Raw genomic sequence first — 15,866 nt, 5'->3', positions numbered from 1 at the left:
CGATGTGACGTGATGCACATCGTTCGATACACCTTTCAAACAATCGATCGACACAACGATAGTCGCGTCGATCGACGGTTCTTCTAGCAAGCCTTGCGAGAGGGTTTGAAGCTGTTCTCTAACTTTCTAGACCAACTCTCGTTGTTATCTATGCTGTTAGATCATGCTGGCTATTTTAGGTATTGAGGGTAACAGTTGGTTATCTCAATTAATCCTAAGACCTAAAATGAGGGTGATCAATCCTAATTTTAGCATTAAGCTTAACAAGCATGAAAGAACAATCAAAACACTTTTTTAACAGTCTTATTAGCAGCACATACTTTCAACCTTTATGAGAAACCTAAATCTAACAATTGGGTTTACTCAGACATATTCATGAGAGACAAAGTCATGATGGTTTGAATAGACCTCAAATGAAATATTGAACACAGAAAATAATAGTAATAGAAATAAAGGAGTTCAATATCTTCTCTGTTTATGCAGTCTCAGATCTATATCTCCATTCCTAAGCTCTTCTAATGGTAGCCAAAATGCTTCTTCTCCCAAACTAGGTCTTTAGGCCAGTCTGCTTCTAAAATAATACAAAACCCTAGTACATATAGCCTCACAGGCGGCTAAGGGCTTAGGTTGCAATTAATAAACTTTATGGAAATGAAGTCTTCTAATTTCGTGATTAATCCTCGAGTGATCCAATATCGATCGACGGCGCTCAATGGCTGTCGATCGATTTTAATTGGCTCTGGTCAATCGATATTGCTCTTCAAGCGTCGATCGACTCTCTACGCGTAAAAGTACTCCAAAGTGTCCCAAAAGCATCATTTCCTTCTATAAAGTAGCTGAACCAGTAATTGCTTTGAAAAGACTCTAAAACATAATAAATATATCTTAAAACACTTATATACCATGACTAAAAATGGGTGAAATCCATGGTATATCATAACGACCGACCAAACCTTTCGTTCCGTCGCTACGTAGCGACCGATCCAGCGCGGACCAGGTCGATACGTAGCGACCGATCCAGCGCGGACCAGATCGCTACGTAGCGACCGAACTATCTCGGACATCGATCAACGGGTACGACCCAAATCCGTGCATTCTCGTCTGTTCCTCAATGCTAGCTCCCATGTACCGCAGCCATAGCATTTCTTACATCATTCCGATCAAAGTTACCGTTGACACTTTACGATAAAAACCGCGAGAACTTGTTTTTGTCGAAAAGAAAATCATAACAAACGTTTCATGTCGAAAGACGGTCCAACGAGCTTCGGCTCGAGCTCGGTCGCTACGTACCAACCGGACAGCGTGCATGTGCGGTAGTAGCGTAATGACGGAGCTTGGTTCGTCTGTGTTCCGATCGTCATACTCGGACCTATCCGTAACTGGTCTGGGTATGTTTCCGATGGTTTATGTTCGATCTAAATAGAATTCGAACGAAGCTTTATCTCGGAAACATACATTGCGACGTTTTCTTGACCGAGCATGATTTGTTGCGAAAAGACATACTTGTATTTTGCGGGGATTTGGATGTTAACTTCGTCGTAACCGTTTTCGACCCCAACAAACCTAAACCCTAAAGCAAGGAATCGATACTTCAAGACTTTGAGATTATAGCTAGGCGGCTAGAACTAGGGTTTATACACTAATCATTGTAGTTCCGGCTTGTTCTATCTAATAAAACATCTCTTCAAGTCTATTTATCTCTATACTCACGAAATCTATACAATAACCAGCCTTGTCCATCGTTCTGTGGTACTCACAAAGATCCTACACAAAAATCCCCTAACAGTTTGGCGCTAGAAGGAGGGGAGTAATCTAAACTACGTGATAATGGCGGTGGACGAGCAGGATGAGCTACCCGAAGCTACCCAAAGAGAGGCCGAACTCCAAAGGCAAATCGACGGTCTGCAAAGCCAAGTAACCGAGTTGCATAAAACTCGGGAGGAGACCAATCCCGAGCTCTCCTCGGAGTTCCAGAGCTTGAAGGAGAAACTCAACAAACAATCCAAGCAACTGGAGCAGAGCGCCGAGAAGCTCAGCCAGCTCGAATCGGAGAATCTTACTCTACGAGACGAGAACCAAGCCCTCAACATGACCAGCAACAAAAAGTGTTGATTCCAGGCTCGGGTTCCCCCCATGTCGACTTTGGAGACACCCAACTCCGGGACGGATCCAAATCTCCCACCTACGGCGTCGGGAGAAGGCGTGCCAGCACGTGAAAAGACTCGGTCCCACGACGTGGAGGAAAGCGAATCTGAGCCGGAATCCGATGAGGAAACACCTGACGGAGCAGCGATAGTGGAGTCTCCTATGATCGCTCATCTTCACCAGATGTTCTCCAAGAGGCTCGACGCCATGCAGTCCATGGTGGAGGGGCTCCCAGGGGTACCTCCCCCCATCAGGAAGAGCAACCCCGACTCTTATGCCTATACTCCTTTCACGGATGAGATCACCTTGATCGAGATGCCCAGGAAGTTCTCATTCCCCAGCATAAAGTCGTACGACGGCACCATTGATCCGGACGACCACATCGCCCAATACAAACAAAGGATGCTCGCCGTAGCACTCCGAAAGGGGTCGCACGAAGCTACCATGTGCAAAGGGTTCAGCTCCACTTTGACCGGACCCGCTTTGCAATGATTTATCAACCTACCCTCCAGGTCCATAGCTTCCTTCGCGGTTCTCAGCGACAAATTCGTGGAGCAATTCGCCAGCAGCATGGACCTGGAAAAGACCTCCGACAGCCTCTATGAAATACTCCAGCATCGAGTGGAACCCCTGCGAGGCTACATAGCCCGCTTCAATCAAGAGAATGTGGTTATACCAAAAAGCAGTATCCCCACTGCTATCTCTGCCTTCAAGAGAGGCATGCTCCCCGATGGGGACCTCTATAAGGAGCTAACCAAATACCAATGCAAAACCATGGAAGATGTCCTATCTCGAGCCTAGGCGCAGGTAAAATGGGAGGAAGATGTCGCCAGCCGCACCAAGGCGCAACAGAAGCATGATTCCAAGACGGTCAGACCAGACCGAACCGAGCGAGACAAGAAACTTTCTCAAAGACCAGCCAGGGACTCCGAGAATCAAAACCAGGATAGATACCAGAATCGGCCGATCGAGAAGGCAGACGGGATGGCAGTGTCCACGTGGCCAGACATCTCTCACCTCTCCGTCTCAAGGCCGGAGCTGATCAATGTTCTGAGGCAGATGGGCCAACAGGTCAAGTGGCCTCAGAAGATGAAAGCACCCGACTCTTTCTGGAACCCTAGTTTCTGGTGTGACTTCCACCGAGACCACGGTCACAAAACGGAAGGACTGCGTCTCACTAAAGATCGAGGTCAACGAGCTGCTTAAGAAAGGACACCTCAGGGAGTTCCTTTCCGAGAAGGCCAAGAGCCATCTAAGCAAGGAGACAACGGTTAAGCCCACTGAAGCTGCTCCCGTCTCGCCACCACGACAGAACCGAGTGGTCCATGTCATAGCAGGCGGTTCGGAAATCAGTGGCATAAGCCATGCAGCCGTGAAGAAAAGCACCTGGAACGCCAAGCACGGCCTAGAAGCAACCAAGACAAAACGCCTGCTCCTAGGAACAGACAAAATAAGCTTCACGGCCAAGGAGCAGGAAAAAGTTCTCACCCCGCATCACGACGCCCAGGTCATATCGCTCTCTGTAGCGAACTGTCTGGTAAAAAGTATACTGGTAGATTATGGAAGCTCCGGCAACATCATCTTCCAGGCCGCATACAAGGACCTGGGACTGGAGGAAAGCGCTCTAACTCGGAGGATAACCCCCCTTATAGGGTTCAGCGGGGAAGTCAAACAAACCGCCCGGGAAGTAACCCTCCCCGTATACGCTGAAGGAGTCAACATGTCAACCAAGCTCCTTGTGTTGACTGCGACTCGTCTTACAACATGTTCCTCGGACGGCCCTGGATTCATGGCATGGGAGCCGTCCCTTCAACTCTTCACCAAATAGTGAAATTCCCTACACCCTGGGGCATAAAGGCGATCAGAGGGGATCAAATGTATTCCCGCTCCTGCTACCAGACTACTTTGAAGGAAAAGACCAAGGTCTTATAGCAATTACAGAGTAAGCCTTCGGCTCATCACACCGAAGAACCGGAGGTAGAGGAAATGGACGACGTGCAATTGACCGAAGGAGATCTGACCCGACATCTCAAGATCAGCTCCAAGCTAGCCGAAGGATTGAGGAGAAGACTAGTAGACTTCCTCCGGTCTAACTCCGATTTCTTCGCTTGGTCCCACGCAGATATGCATGGGATCGACCCGGAGGTCATCATGCACAAGCTGCAGGTGGATCCTCTACATCAACCCATCAGACAAAAGAGAAGGAAGTTCTCTCCCGAAAGTGACGCAATCATCAACGATGAAGTCAAGAGCCTGCTCGGCGCAGGGTTCATTCGTGAGGTGCAATATCCGGAATGGCTAGCCAACGTCGTCGTGGTCAAGAAAAAGAACGGGAAGTGGAGAGTCTGTATTGACTTCACGGACCTCAACAAGTCATGTCCAAAGGACCCCTTCCCGCTGCCTCATATCGACAATCTGGTAGACGCCACCGCGAGGCATCAGCTGATGAGCTTCGTGGACGCGTTCTCAGGCTACAATCAAATACTTATGCATCCGGAAGACCAGGAAAAAGCATCATTCATGATGTCCAGAGGGATCTACTGCTACAAGGTTATGCCCTTCGGCCTAAAGAACGCGGGATCAACTTACCAACGGCTGGTAAACATGATGTTCGCGAACCAGATCGTGCAAACCATGGAGGTCTACATCGACGACATGCTGGTCAAGTCCCTAGAGGCAGAGGACCACATATTTCACCTACAGCAGGCCTTCTCCACCCTCTAGAAGTACAACATGAAGCTCAACCCAGCCAAATGCTCATTCGGGGTCAGGTCTGGCAAGTTCCTAGGGTACATTGTAACCCATCGGGGCATCGGGGCATCGAGGCAAAACCGGAGCAAATCAGGGCCATTCACTCAACCCCTCCCCCGAGGAACGTCAGAGGAGCTGGAGTGGAGATAGTGCTCACCTCGCCAACGGGAAACACGGCCTCAAGGGCCGTGAGACTCAACTTCAAAGCAACCAACAACGAAAGTGAGTATGAGGCCCTAATCGCAGGTCTAACCCTCGCCCACCAAATGGGGGCAGAGAACATCCAGGTCTTCGGCGATTCCCAGCTGAAAATTAACCAGGTACAGGGAGAATACCAAGCAAAAATCGACAACATGATCCAGTATATTGCCGTCGCTCAGCGACTAATCAAGAAGTTCAAGAGCTGCAAGCTCACTCAAATCCCCCGGGAACAAAACTCGCAAGCGGATGCCCTGGCTAATCTAGGGTCCGCCCTCCAAACGAATAGCCAGATGAGTATCCCCTTGCTCGTGCTTCAATGGCCAGCTACCTTGGAGGAACCCCCGATAGAGGAGGTCTATGCCGTCGAATAAGGCGAAACCTGGATGACTCCCTTAGTCCAGTATCTGGAGGCCGACATCCTCCCGGAAGACTGCAACGAGGCCAGGAAGATCAAGAAGTGAGCCGCAAGGTATTGTATCTCCCAGGAGAAGCTATACCAAAGATCCTTCTCTGGCCCGTATCTGAGGTGTGTCACACCCCGAGAAGCCGCTAGAATCCTTGTAGAACTACATGAAGGGGATTGTGGATCCCACTCTAGCGGTAGAAACCTGGTGCTCAGAGCCAGAAGGGCGGGTTACTACTGTCCCACGATGGCCGTCAACGCCGACATACAAGCAAAGCACTGCGACCAGTGCCAGAGGCACGCTCCAGTCTCCAAGCTTCCCCCGGAGAATCTCAAGTCCATATAGGCTCACCATGGCCCTTTAGAAAAAAGTGGGCCATGGACATAGTAGAGAAATTCCCTTTGGCGCCGGGGCAGAAGGTCTTCCTTCTGATAATCACTGACTACTTCTCCAAGTGGGTCGAAGCAGAAGCTCTCAGCCGCATAACAGATCTCCAGATCCGTAAATTCCTGTGGACCTACGTAATCACTCGCTTTGGGGTCCCCCACGAGATTGTCACCGATAATGGACCCCAGTTCACGAGCCACAACTTCAAGGAGTTCTGCAAGGACTGGGGCATAAAACTAACTTTCGCCACATCCCGACCCCCCCCCAGTCTAACGGACAAGCCGAGTCCATAAACAAAATCGTGGTCAACATGCTTAAAAAGCGACTGGAGGGCTCTCACGGGAAATGGGCGGAAGAACTACACGGAGTTCTCTGGGCCTACCGAACCACTCCTAAAACAGCAACGGGGGAAACTCCCTACTCGCTGGTCTACGGCTCTGATGCCATTGTACCTACAGAGATGCACGTAAGAACAACGGTCTCCGGATCCACCTCTCAGGAGAAGAACAATGAGCTGATGGCGCTAAGCCTCGACCTACTCGACGAAAAAAGAGAGGCCGCTCGGCTGAGAAACTGGTCCTACCAACAAGACGTCGCCAGGACGTACAACAAGAAAGTCAGAACCAGAACCTTCCAGCAAGGGGATTGGGTTCTACGACGAGCAGAAAAAACAACGGGAAACTCACCCCAGGGTGGGAAGTACCCTATAAGGTCATCGAGGTGCGGAGAGCAGGCGCCTACAGGCTGCAAGATAGCAAAGGTAAAATACAACCCAACTGCTGGAACGCCCAGCACCTCAAAGCCTATCATTTCTTATACGGTCCCCGGACCATGATTTCTATACTACTATATACTATTTAAGCATTATGATTTCCTACTCCTATGTATGCTAAACGTCTCCGGACAAAGCTTATAATAAAATAGTTCCGACTGTTGGGGAAAAATACTCAGGTATTGAATTCCTCCAGACCCCAGGCAGGACATCGGCCTCTGGATCCCCGCTGGAAGGAACCCCGGTTCCCAGGATCCCCGCTGGAAGGAACCCCGGTTCCCCGTTGTGGAGTTTTCCGGGTCCTGTCCCAGGATCGCCCCCCTTCCTCCGGGAAATGGAAAACTTCCGATAAGGAGAACCTTCCATATTTCCAAATATCGAAGAGTTTAACCTACTCCAACCGACTAAGGCCCGCCTTAGGAAGACTAGATAAGAGGAACCCAAACCCTAAAGCAGAGGATCGACACTTCATGACTTGGAGACTAGGGCTAGACGGCTAGAATTAGAGTTCTTACTCATATCATTGTAATCCTAGTTTGTCTACTTAATAAAACGTCTCTTCAAGTCTTTATTTCTACTACATCTCTCAAAATCAATACAAACACCAGTCTTGTCCATCGTTCCGTAGTACTCACAAAGATCCTACACAAAAATCCCCTAACAGTTTGGCGCTAGAAGGAGGGGAGTAATCTAAACTGTGTGATAATGGCGGTGGACGAGCACGATGAGCTACCTGAAGCTACCCAGAGAGAGGCTGAACTCCAAAGACAAATCGATGACCTGCAAGGTCAAGTAACCGAGGTACATAGATCTCGGGAAGAGACCAATCCCGAGTTGTCCTTGGAGTTTCAGATCCTGAAGGAAAAACTCAACAAACACTCCAAGCGACTGGAGCAGAGCGCCGAGAAGCTCAGCCAGCTCGAATCGGAGAATCTTACCCTCCGAGACGAGAACCAAGCCCTTAACGCAGTGAGCAACAAGAAGCGTCGATTCCGGATTCAGGTTCACCCTATGCCGCCTCTGGAAACACCTAACTCCAGGACAGGCACGAGTCTCCCGACTGCAGCGCCGGGAGGAGAAGCATCTACGCGAGAAAAGGCCAACGACGCTCAGACCTATGACGGGGAGGAAAGCGACTCGGAGCCCGAGCCTAATAAAGAAGCATCAGACGGAGCAGCAAGAGCGGAGTGTCCTATGATCGCTCACCTTCACCAGATGTTCTCCGATAGGCTCGACGCCATGCAATCCATGGTGGAGAGATTCCCAGGGGTAGCCCCCCCCCCCCCCCCCATATAGAAGAGCAACCCCGATTCCTACGCCGATACTCCCTTCACGGATGAGATCACCTTGATCGAGATGCCCAGGAAGTTCTCTTTCCCCAGCATAAAGGCGTATAACGGCACCACTGATCCGGATGACCACGTCGCCCATTACAGACAGAGGATGCTCGCCGTAGCACTCCCAAAAGGGTCACGCGAAGATACCATGTGCAAAGGTTTCGGCTCCACTATGACCGGACCTGCTCTGCAATGGTATATCAACTTACCCTCTAGGTCCATAGCCTCCTTCGCGGTTCTCAGCGACAAGTTCGTGGAGCAATTCGTGATGTTAAGAGTTTTCGAGGCTCTTAATCGAATGTTGTAGTATAAAGGATGTCAAACCAGTTCTAAGTGATTCTAAAGCAAAGAGAATGCAAGATCAAGCTTAATCTAAATGCTATCAGTTGGCAAGATGATTTTGAACTACAATACTACTAAAATGCAATAAAGAACAAAGCTTTTCTTTCTTATGAGACGGGAGAATTCATGGGCTAAGGGAATTGACCTTGGGTGATCAAGTTTCAATCTAAAGGTAGTATCTTTCAATCAATCTATCAACCTTAGACCTAGACACAATCCTAAACAAACTCTATCTCTAGATGAGTGCTCATTCACTAAGATAACTCAAGCATCAAATTTCTTTGGTTGAATATTATCTAAGCAATCATTAATTTCAAGTCCATTAGCCATCTTAACACCTTTAACATCAAATCTCTTTGGTAAAGAATGTTAAAAGCTTAGTAGAGTTGGTTCAGGCATTTCATCGAACACCTTTCGGGTGTGAAATGCCTAAAGCTCAACTTTAGAGAGGCCAACTCTAAAACTGTATTAAAGCACTCTACTAGCAAGGAACAAGATGAATTTGTACTACAACACCTTAGATCTAGCCTAATCACCCTTAGTCTCCCTAACCCATGATCCAAAGATGACTACTCACTAATCTTCATGATAAACCCAAGAATCAATGATGATTTGGTGTTAATCATGATTAGTGATCAAATTAACTAAGCAATCCAAAAAGATAATGATCAAGATTAGATCTTTTACCGAAAGGTTCCTTTTTGATTAGATAGAAAACAAGATGCCCCCAACCTTGGGATTACAAGAGTATTTATATGTCTTTGTAAAACCTAATGGTTTCCATTAAAAAGTCTAAAAAGCCCTTTAAAAACATTAAAATTCGACTAAGGATAAATCTCGACTCTGGTAGAGACGATCGGACCCAACCCGCGTCACTCTCCCCGCGTCGGACCGTCGTTACGCCTGCAGATCATGCGAGCGGGTACAGCATCCCGCGTCGTCATCCCCGCATGATCCATGGACAGTTTCTCTTCGACAACGCGGGTAAGGGAACCCGCGTCGCGGTGTCCTCTCGCTTCTCCAACTTCGTGCGAGCGGGTACAGCATCCCGCGTCACTCAAGCCGCGTCGGAGCTCTCTGTTGCTTCATGTCAACGCGGGTTAGTGAACCCACGTGGTACAACCCGCGTTGCAATCATCTATACTCGACCAAACTTCATTCTTCATCTCTTTTCGAACCACAATGCTTCTAAACACCTCCAATCACTCTATGAGATACTCCATTACCTGATTAAGACATATGAATGCAATATGGATCCTAAAGATGCTAAATTCCTAATCTATATGATCAATATGTGCAAATTGGAGACTTAAAACAATGCAAATATGCAAGATATCAACTCCCCCAAACTTGTTCTTTACTTGTCCTCAAGTGAACTTGCAAGAACTCATATAGGAGAGAGATTTGAAGATGGGAACTCATAGCCAAAAAGTAACACTTCCTAGCACTCAACTTAACATCCTAAAGAAACATAGCAAATAGCATGAGCAACTCTCTTATTATACTCTAGCTTCTCTAGGCCTATCCATACTCTTATACCTCTACACAAGTTGCAATACTCATCAACCAAAAAGTTCTTTAAACCAGCTCTCACATTGATTCACACACACACACACACAAGGTGAGTTCTCACAAATGGGCACATGATCACAATCATTTGGCTAGGTAAGCAATGGTCTAATATGAATGAAGAGAAGGGTTCAAATGTTATCATTTCAAGGTGGTTATCACTCAAAAACAAGGAGCTTGATCATTATGAAAAATTTATCTAAGACTATAAGCAACTCATGCATACATAGATTCATTCTCATCATTCTACCCCTTTTTTTATAAGTGATCACAAGTTCTACCCTTTTATCATCATCTCAAAACCAAAATAACACCCACTCACATTACTCACCCAATGAACAACTCTCTTTTTCTTTTGACTCAACCAACTAGGGATTTTAATTCACTTTTTACAAGCTCTAAATCTTTCTCATTTCCTTCCCCACCTTCTCTTTGATTCTTTTCTCTTTTTTTTTTTTCTATAAGGAGGAAGGTTCTTTTGTACATAATCTAGAACTTCATACTTTTCTTTTGTCCCTAGAGTTTTCTTTTCTATTGACACTCTTTCGTTCATCATTCTCATATTTCTCACTCCCCAAACCCAAGATATTGAAATTTAGAACACACAAACCCCTCTAACCATTCCCAAATGCTAGCTCATTTTGCTAGCAAGAGATGAGAACCAATCTATGTCGCCTCCAATACTCTCAAGATTTTGCACATGACAAGCTATCAAAAGAGGCCTCACTCATTCAATTCAATGTTTGGTCTCAAAGAATGGTTAGGGTTGTAGGGTGTGGAGTGCCATTTGGATTAACAAAGATTGGTATAAAGGAATAAGATAACCCAAATGTGTATGAGATTCATGATCAAGTATGCAAATGCCCATATGCAAGAGAGATTAAGTTCATTCAAGCCAAGTTCAGATTGCAGCTGATCTTAAGAACAATGCCAATATCAAGCAAGGAAACAAGTTTCAAGAAGAGTTTTCAAGGCTCGAAACATGCAAGGCTTTCAAGAGATGCTTAAGCTACTTGATATGTTTAACTAGGGTGTCACTTTGAGTTCTAGACAAGAGTTACTTTACAAGGCATTTTAAATCATTGTTCCCAATGCAAGTGAATGCAACCTATATGCTCTTGACTCAATCCTAAAAGTGCAAGTGATGCAACTACATGTTTCTTTTTGTGTTTTTCAAATTTTTCAATTTTTTTTGGTTTTTCTATGCATATATGTATGTACAATGCAATGCGTGAGACTCAAATCATCAAAGAAAACATGATCAAATACTTGGTACCTCCTCCAAACTTAGTTCACACAGTCTCTGTGTTAGGAAGTTGAAGGAGATACCGAAAAGAGAGATAAATGCAAAAAAAAACTGGTATATACAATGGAAAGGTGGAGGAATACCTCAATATGGAGCGTGGGAAGAGGCCGATGCCTCATCCTCGGTGTCAGCTTCCTTATCTGTCGAGGCAAGGGATGGAGATTTGTTTCCTGAACCGGATGGTTGAGCTGGTGGGTTTCTCTTCCGGCGGAGCAGCTGTTTCTTGGTGGCGGGGAAACTGAGTGCCAAAGGACCTATTGGGGGCTGCGGCTGGGGGGTAAGGAAGTCAAAGTCTGATGATGAGCATCCTGCCACAGCTCCTCTAGTCAGTATATCAGCCACCTTCTTCATGAACTTAGCTGAAGCTTCTGCTTGCCTCTTCACAGTCTTACTCAACTCCTTACATTTGTCCTTGAGCTTGAAGATAGTTCTGTCCAGAGCTTTGTTCCACCTTTGGAGGTTGCCAATATGCTCATGAGCTTGGCGAAGGGGGCCATTGGGTAAGGCTCCAGGACGTTGTTCAAATTGGTAACGAGGAGGACCATAGAGGAGCTCAGAGTTTAAAACGGAAGTGTCTTCTTGGAACACACCACATCTATCGGCAGTCTTCTTCTTCTTGGGAGATCTCATGGGGCCTAGAGGACCATGGGGTCCAAGGAGGTGTTCTTCCCCAATATCAAAGCTAATAGCTCCTGGTCGCGTCAAGCTCGTGAGGTCCCAATTTGGGAGAAGCACTTCAACCTCCTTTGTAGACTGTAGGTAAGAGTAGACACAAGTTCCCTCGAACCTTCCACTGAAGTACTGAGCTTTCTTCAAGTAGCTTCCATCCATGAAAGCGGGACCAGTTGGATCATCTTCTAAGGGTATATCCTTGAACTTCAGCAATGGAGTTATCAAGCCACCAATTCAAATCTGAGGTTCCGAGTCACTCGTTGTCCAAGCCCACTCTTTGTAGTGGATGAGGCGCTTCACAAAGAATCCCACCATTCCAAAATTCTTGTAGAAATCAGTGATGACAAGAGGCAACTGAGATGGGTGAGCATAATGTTGGACGGTTTGGTGAAGAAGTTGTAGCTCCTCATCATTAACAGTGCCTGGTTCTTTCCTTGGGAAAATGGTGTGGACAATCAACCGGTGGAGATAGCGCACGGAAGGATGACAAATAGAGGCGTTCTTGTCGCGGCTGGCCTTGCGACCCTTCCCCACCAACACCTTCCAAACCATTTTGGCAATGTTCTCTTCCTTAGTTGCATCATAAGGTATGGGGATGGATGATTCCTCCAAATCCTTAATACCAAGTGTTTGTCCAATCTCCTTGAAGGTCATGTAGTAAACCTTCCCATGGATTTTGAATTTGATATTTCCTCATCCTTGCCTCACATGTTTTGTGGTGTGAAAGGTGGCCTCTAATGATGCCAAGAACTGACATGACTCATCTTCATAGGTGGGGTAGGCCATAGTGAAGAAGCTTTGCATGTTCATGTGCTCCAACATTTGCTTAATTTCGTCACCTATCTCCAACTCTTCCATAATCTTGATATCCGCAAATCGAGTTGGAGGCCACAATACACCATTCTTCAAATGCCCATATAGCTCATCTTCAGTTGGTGTCTTGGTTCTATCCCTCTCAGTATCAACCTTCTTCCCTTTAGACACTTTGGCTTTCTTGAGGGGAGCTTGGTCTTCTTCAGTGATGTCTTCATTTTCCTCCACTTGAGGAAGAGCTACCCCCTTGCCTTTTGGTTCCTTAGATCTTTTGGGAGGGGCTGACCTTCTACCGCTAGCATCCACTCCCTCGGCAGTTACAACCTGCTTGCCATCTCTCTTCTTTGCTGCCAAGGCTTGTTGCCTAGAAGTTCCTCCTGTTGTAGATACGGAGGTTAAAGGCTTCCCATGTCTAGCAGTCTCTTGCTTGGCAAGCTCTTGTTTCTCGGCCTCCATCTTGTGTTGATCCTTTCTCCCCATTTGTACCTAAAAATTTCAAACCTTGGAAAAAAATAAGCAAATGGAAGTAGGAAACTTGATAATGCAAATGTGAATTCAATTCATGATCACTTAGCTTAAGCAAAACTATCACATTGCACACAAGTTATTGATATAAGGGCACAAGAGATGGATGTAAGCAAAGAATAAGGCTTTTAAGCAAAATTTAAGCATCAAATGAGTTCTTCAATTAGAAAGTTCTCTAATTAAGTTCTCAAACACCCTAACTAACCAAACCAAGCCAAAGTCATATGGAATTATAGTAGTTTCGAAAAATCCCCAATTCTCATGAACCCTAATATTCAAAGTTCAAATTCAACACAAATTCACCATAGAATCAACAACCCAACATGATATATAAGCTTTCCCTAGTCTATTTCACAAGAATCAAGCAAGAGAAAGATCAAATTTCAAGTTCAAATTTTTAGGGTTCATGAGGCTTACGAAATTGAACTTTGTGATACAATACCTTGCTATGGATGAATGGAAATGATGAGGTGAATCAAGAAAATAGACTACAGGGGAAAAAACTTGGATTTTGGAAAAAAAATGGATTGATTTGGTGAAGAATTGAGTGAGATATGGGATGATTTGGTGAGGGAGGTTTAAGAGAGTTTGGTGTTTGTGAAAGAAAAAGAGAGAGGAAACGAGAGAGAGAGGGACTCGGGGTAGGTAGTTTTAGGGTTGAACTGGGTCGTGTCGCCGGTTTTAGGGTTAGAAACCATACCTGAGCGGGTTAGACCCGATGACGCGGGTAGAAGAAACAGCCGAGACCCCGCGTGAATATGTCTCCGATTGTGTTCGTCGTGCGAGTGGGTAGAGGAACCCGCGTGGGCTCGACCCGCGTTGAACCATCGACGAAGCGACGCAGGTTAGTCAACCCGCGTGAGAACGTCGTCTCCGATCAAATTCGTACGAGCGGGTAAAGGACCCCGCGCCACTTATCCTGCATTTTTTTTAGTGAAGTATGTACAAGGATAGACATGAGACTTCCTCCCAAGTGAGCTTGTTTTAAGTCTCTAGCTTGACTTTGCTTTCCTTTGGCTAGGCGGTAACGGGGTCGGAGAGTGAAACCGAGATTCCTTTCTCCTCCATTGTGGTTCCCATGTAGAGCTTAACTCTTTGTCCATTGACTGTGAAGTCTCCACCATTCCTGTCCCATAACACAATTGCCCCATATGGCCTAACTTCCTTGATCTTGAAAGGACCGGACCATCTTGACTTGAGCTTCCCGGGAAACAACTTCAGTCTAGAGTTGTAGAGAAGCACTTGATCTCCAGCACTGAATTCTCTCTTCAAGATCTTCTTGTCATGAAAAGCTTTGGTTTTCTCCTTGTAAAATCTTGAGTTCTCAAAAGCATCCAGTCTAATCTCATCAAGCTCATTGAGTTGGAGAAGTCTCTTCTCTTTGGCACTCTTGATGTCAAAATTCCGCAACTTAACAGCCCACAATACCTTGTACTCAAGCTCAACTGGTAGATGACAAGCCTTTCCATACACAAGGTTGAAAGGTGTGGTTCCCAAAGGAGTCTTGTAAGCAGTCCTATAAGCCCAAAGTGCATCATCTAGCTTGATAGACCAATCTTTCCTTGTAGTTCCCACAGTTTTCTCCAAAATAGACTTGATTTCTCTGTTGGAGATCTCAACTTGACCACTTGTCTGAGGATGGTAGGGAGTTGCGACCTTGTGCTTCACACCATTCTTCTTGAGAAGACTTTCAAACAGCTTGTTGATGAAGTGAGAGCCTCCATCACTGATGAAAACTCTTGGAACTCCAAACCTTGGAAAGATGGTGCCTTTGAACATCTTGATCACCACTCTAGAATCATTGGTGGGACTTGCTACAGCTTCCACCCACTTGGAGACATAATCAACAGCTATAAGGATGTATTTGTTGCCAAAAGATGATGGGAATGGTCCCTTGAAATCAATACCCCACACATCAAACACCTCCACTTCTAGAATTGGGTTTTGAGGCATCTCATTCCTTTTGGTAATGTTCCCTCTCCTTTGGCATGAATCGCACCTAGAGACAAAGTCTTGAGTGTCCTTGAACATATGAGGCCACCAAAACCCAGCTTGTAACACCTTCGAAACAGTCTTGAAAGTAGCAAAATGGCATCCATAGGATGATCCATGACAGTGTGTAAGGATCCCTTCAACTTCTTCTTCAGCTATTACTCTTCTATAGAGTTGATCTCTACAAAGGATGTAGAGGTAAGGCTCATCCCAATAGTATCTCTTCACATCTTTGTAGAACTTCTTATTGGCATATCCTTCAAGACCCATTGTCTCTCTTCCACAAGCTAAGTAGTTCACCAAATCATCATACCAAGGACATTTCTCTTCATTTGCCTTCACCTCTTCAAGCTTCTTTTCAGTGTCACAAACTGCTACCACTGCTCTAATTGCCATGATTTGTTCTTCTGGAAGCCCTTCATCAATGGGGATCCCACACTCAATCTTCAGTCTAGACAAGTGATCAGCTACACCATTCTCAACTCCTGGCTTTTCTTTGATCTCAAGGTCAAACTCTTGTATCAGCAAGATCCACCTCAACAGCGTTGGCTTAGCATCTTTCTTGGCCATGAGGTGTCTCAATGCAGCATGATCAGTGTAGACTATGACTTTTGACCCAACCAAATAGCTTCTGAACTTCTCAAAGGCAT

Source organism: Brassica napus, chromosome C1 (genome assembly GCF_020379485.1).
Source record: "Brassica napus cultivar Da-Ae chromosome C1, Da-Ae, whole genome shotgun sequence".
In the NCBI taxonomy this organism is placed as follows: domain Eukaryota; kingdom Viridiplantae; phylum Streptophyta; class Magnoliopsida; order Brassicales; family Brassicaceae; genus Brassica; species Brassica napus.
Note: the sequence above shows the minus strand (reverse complement) of the source record.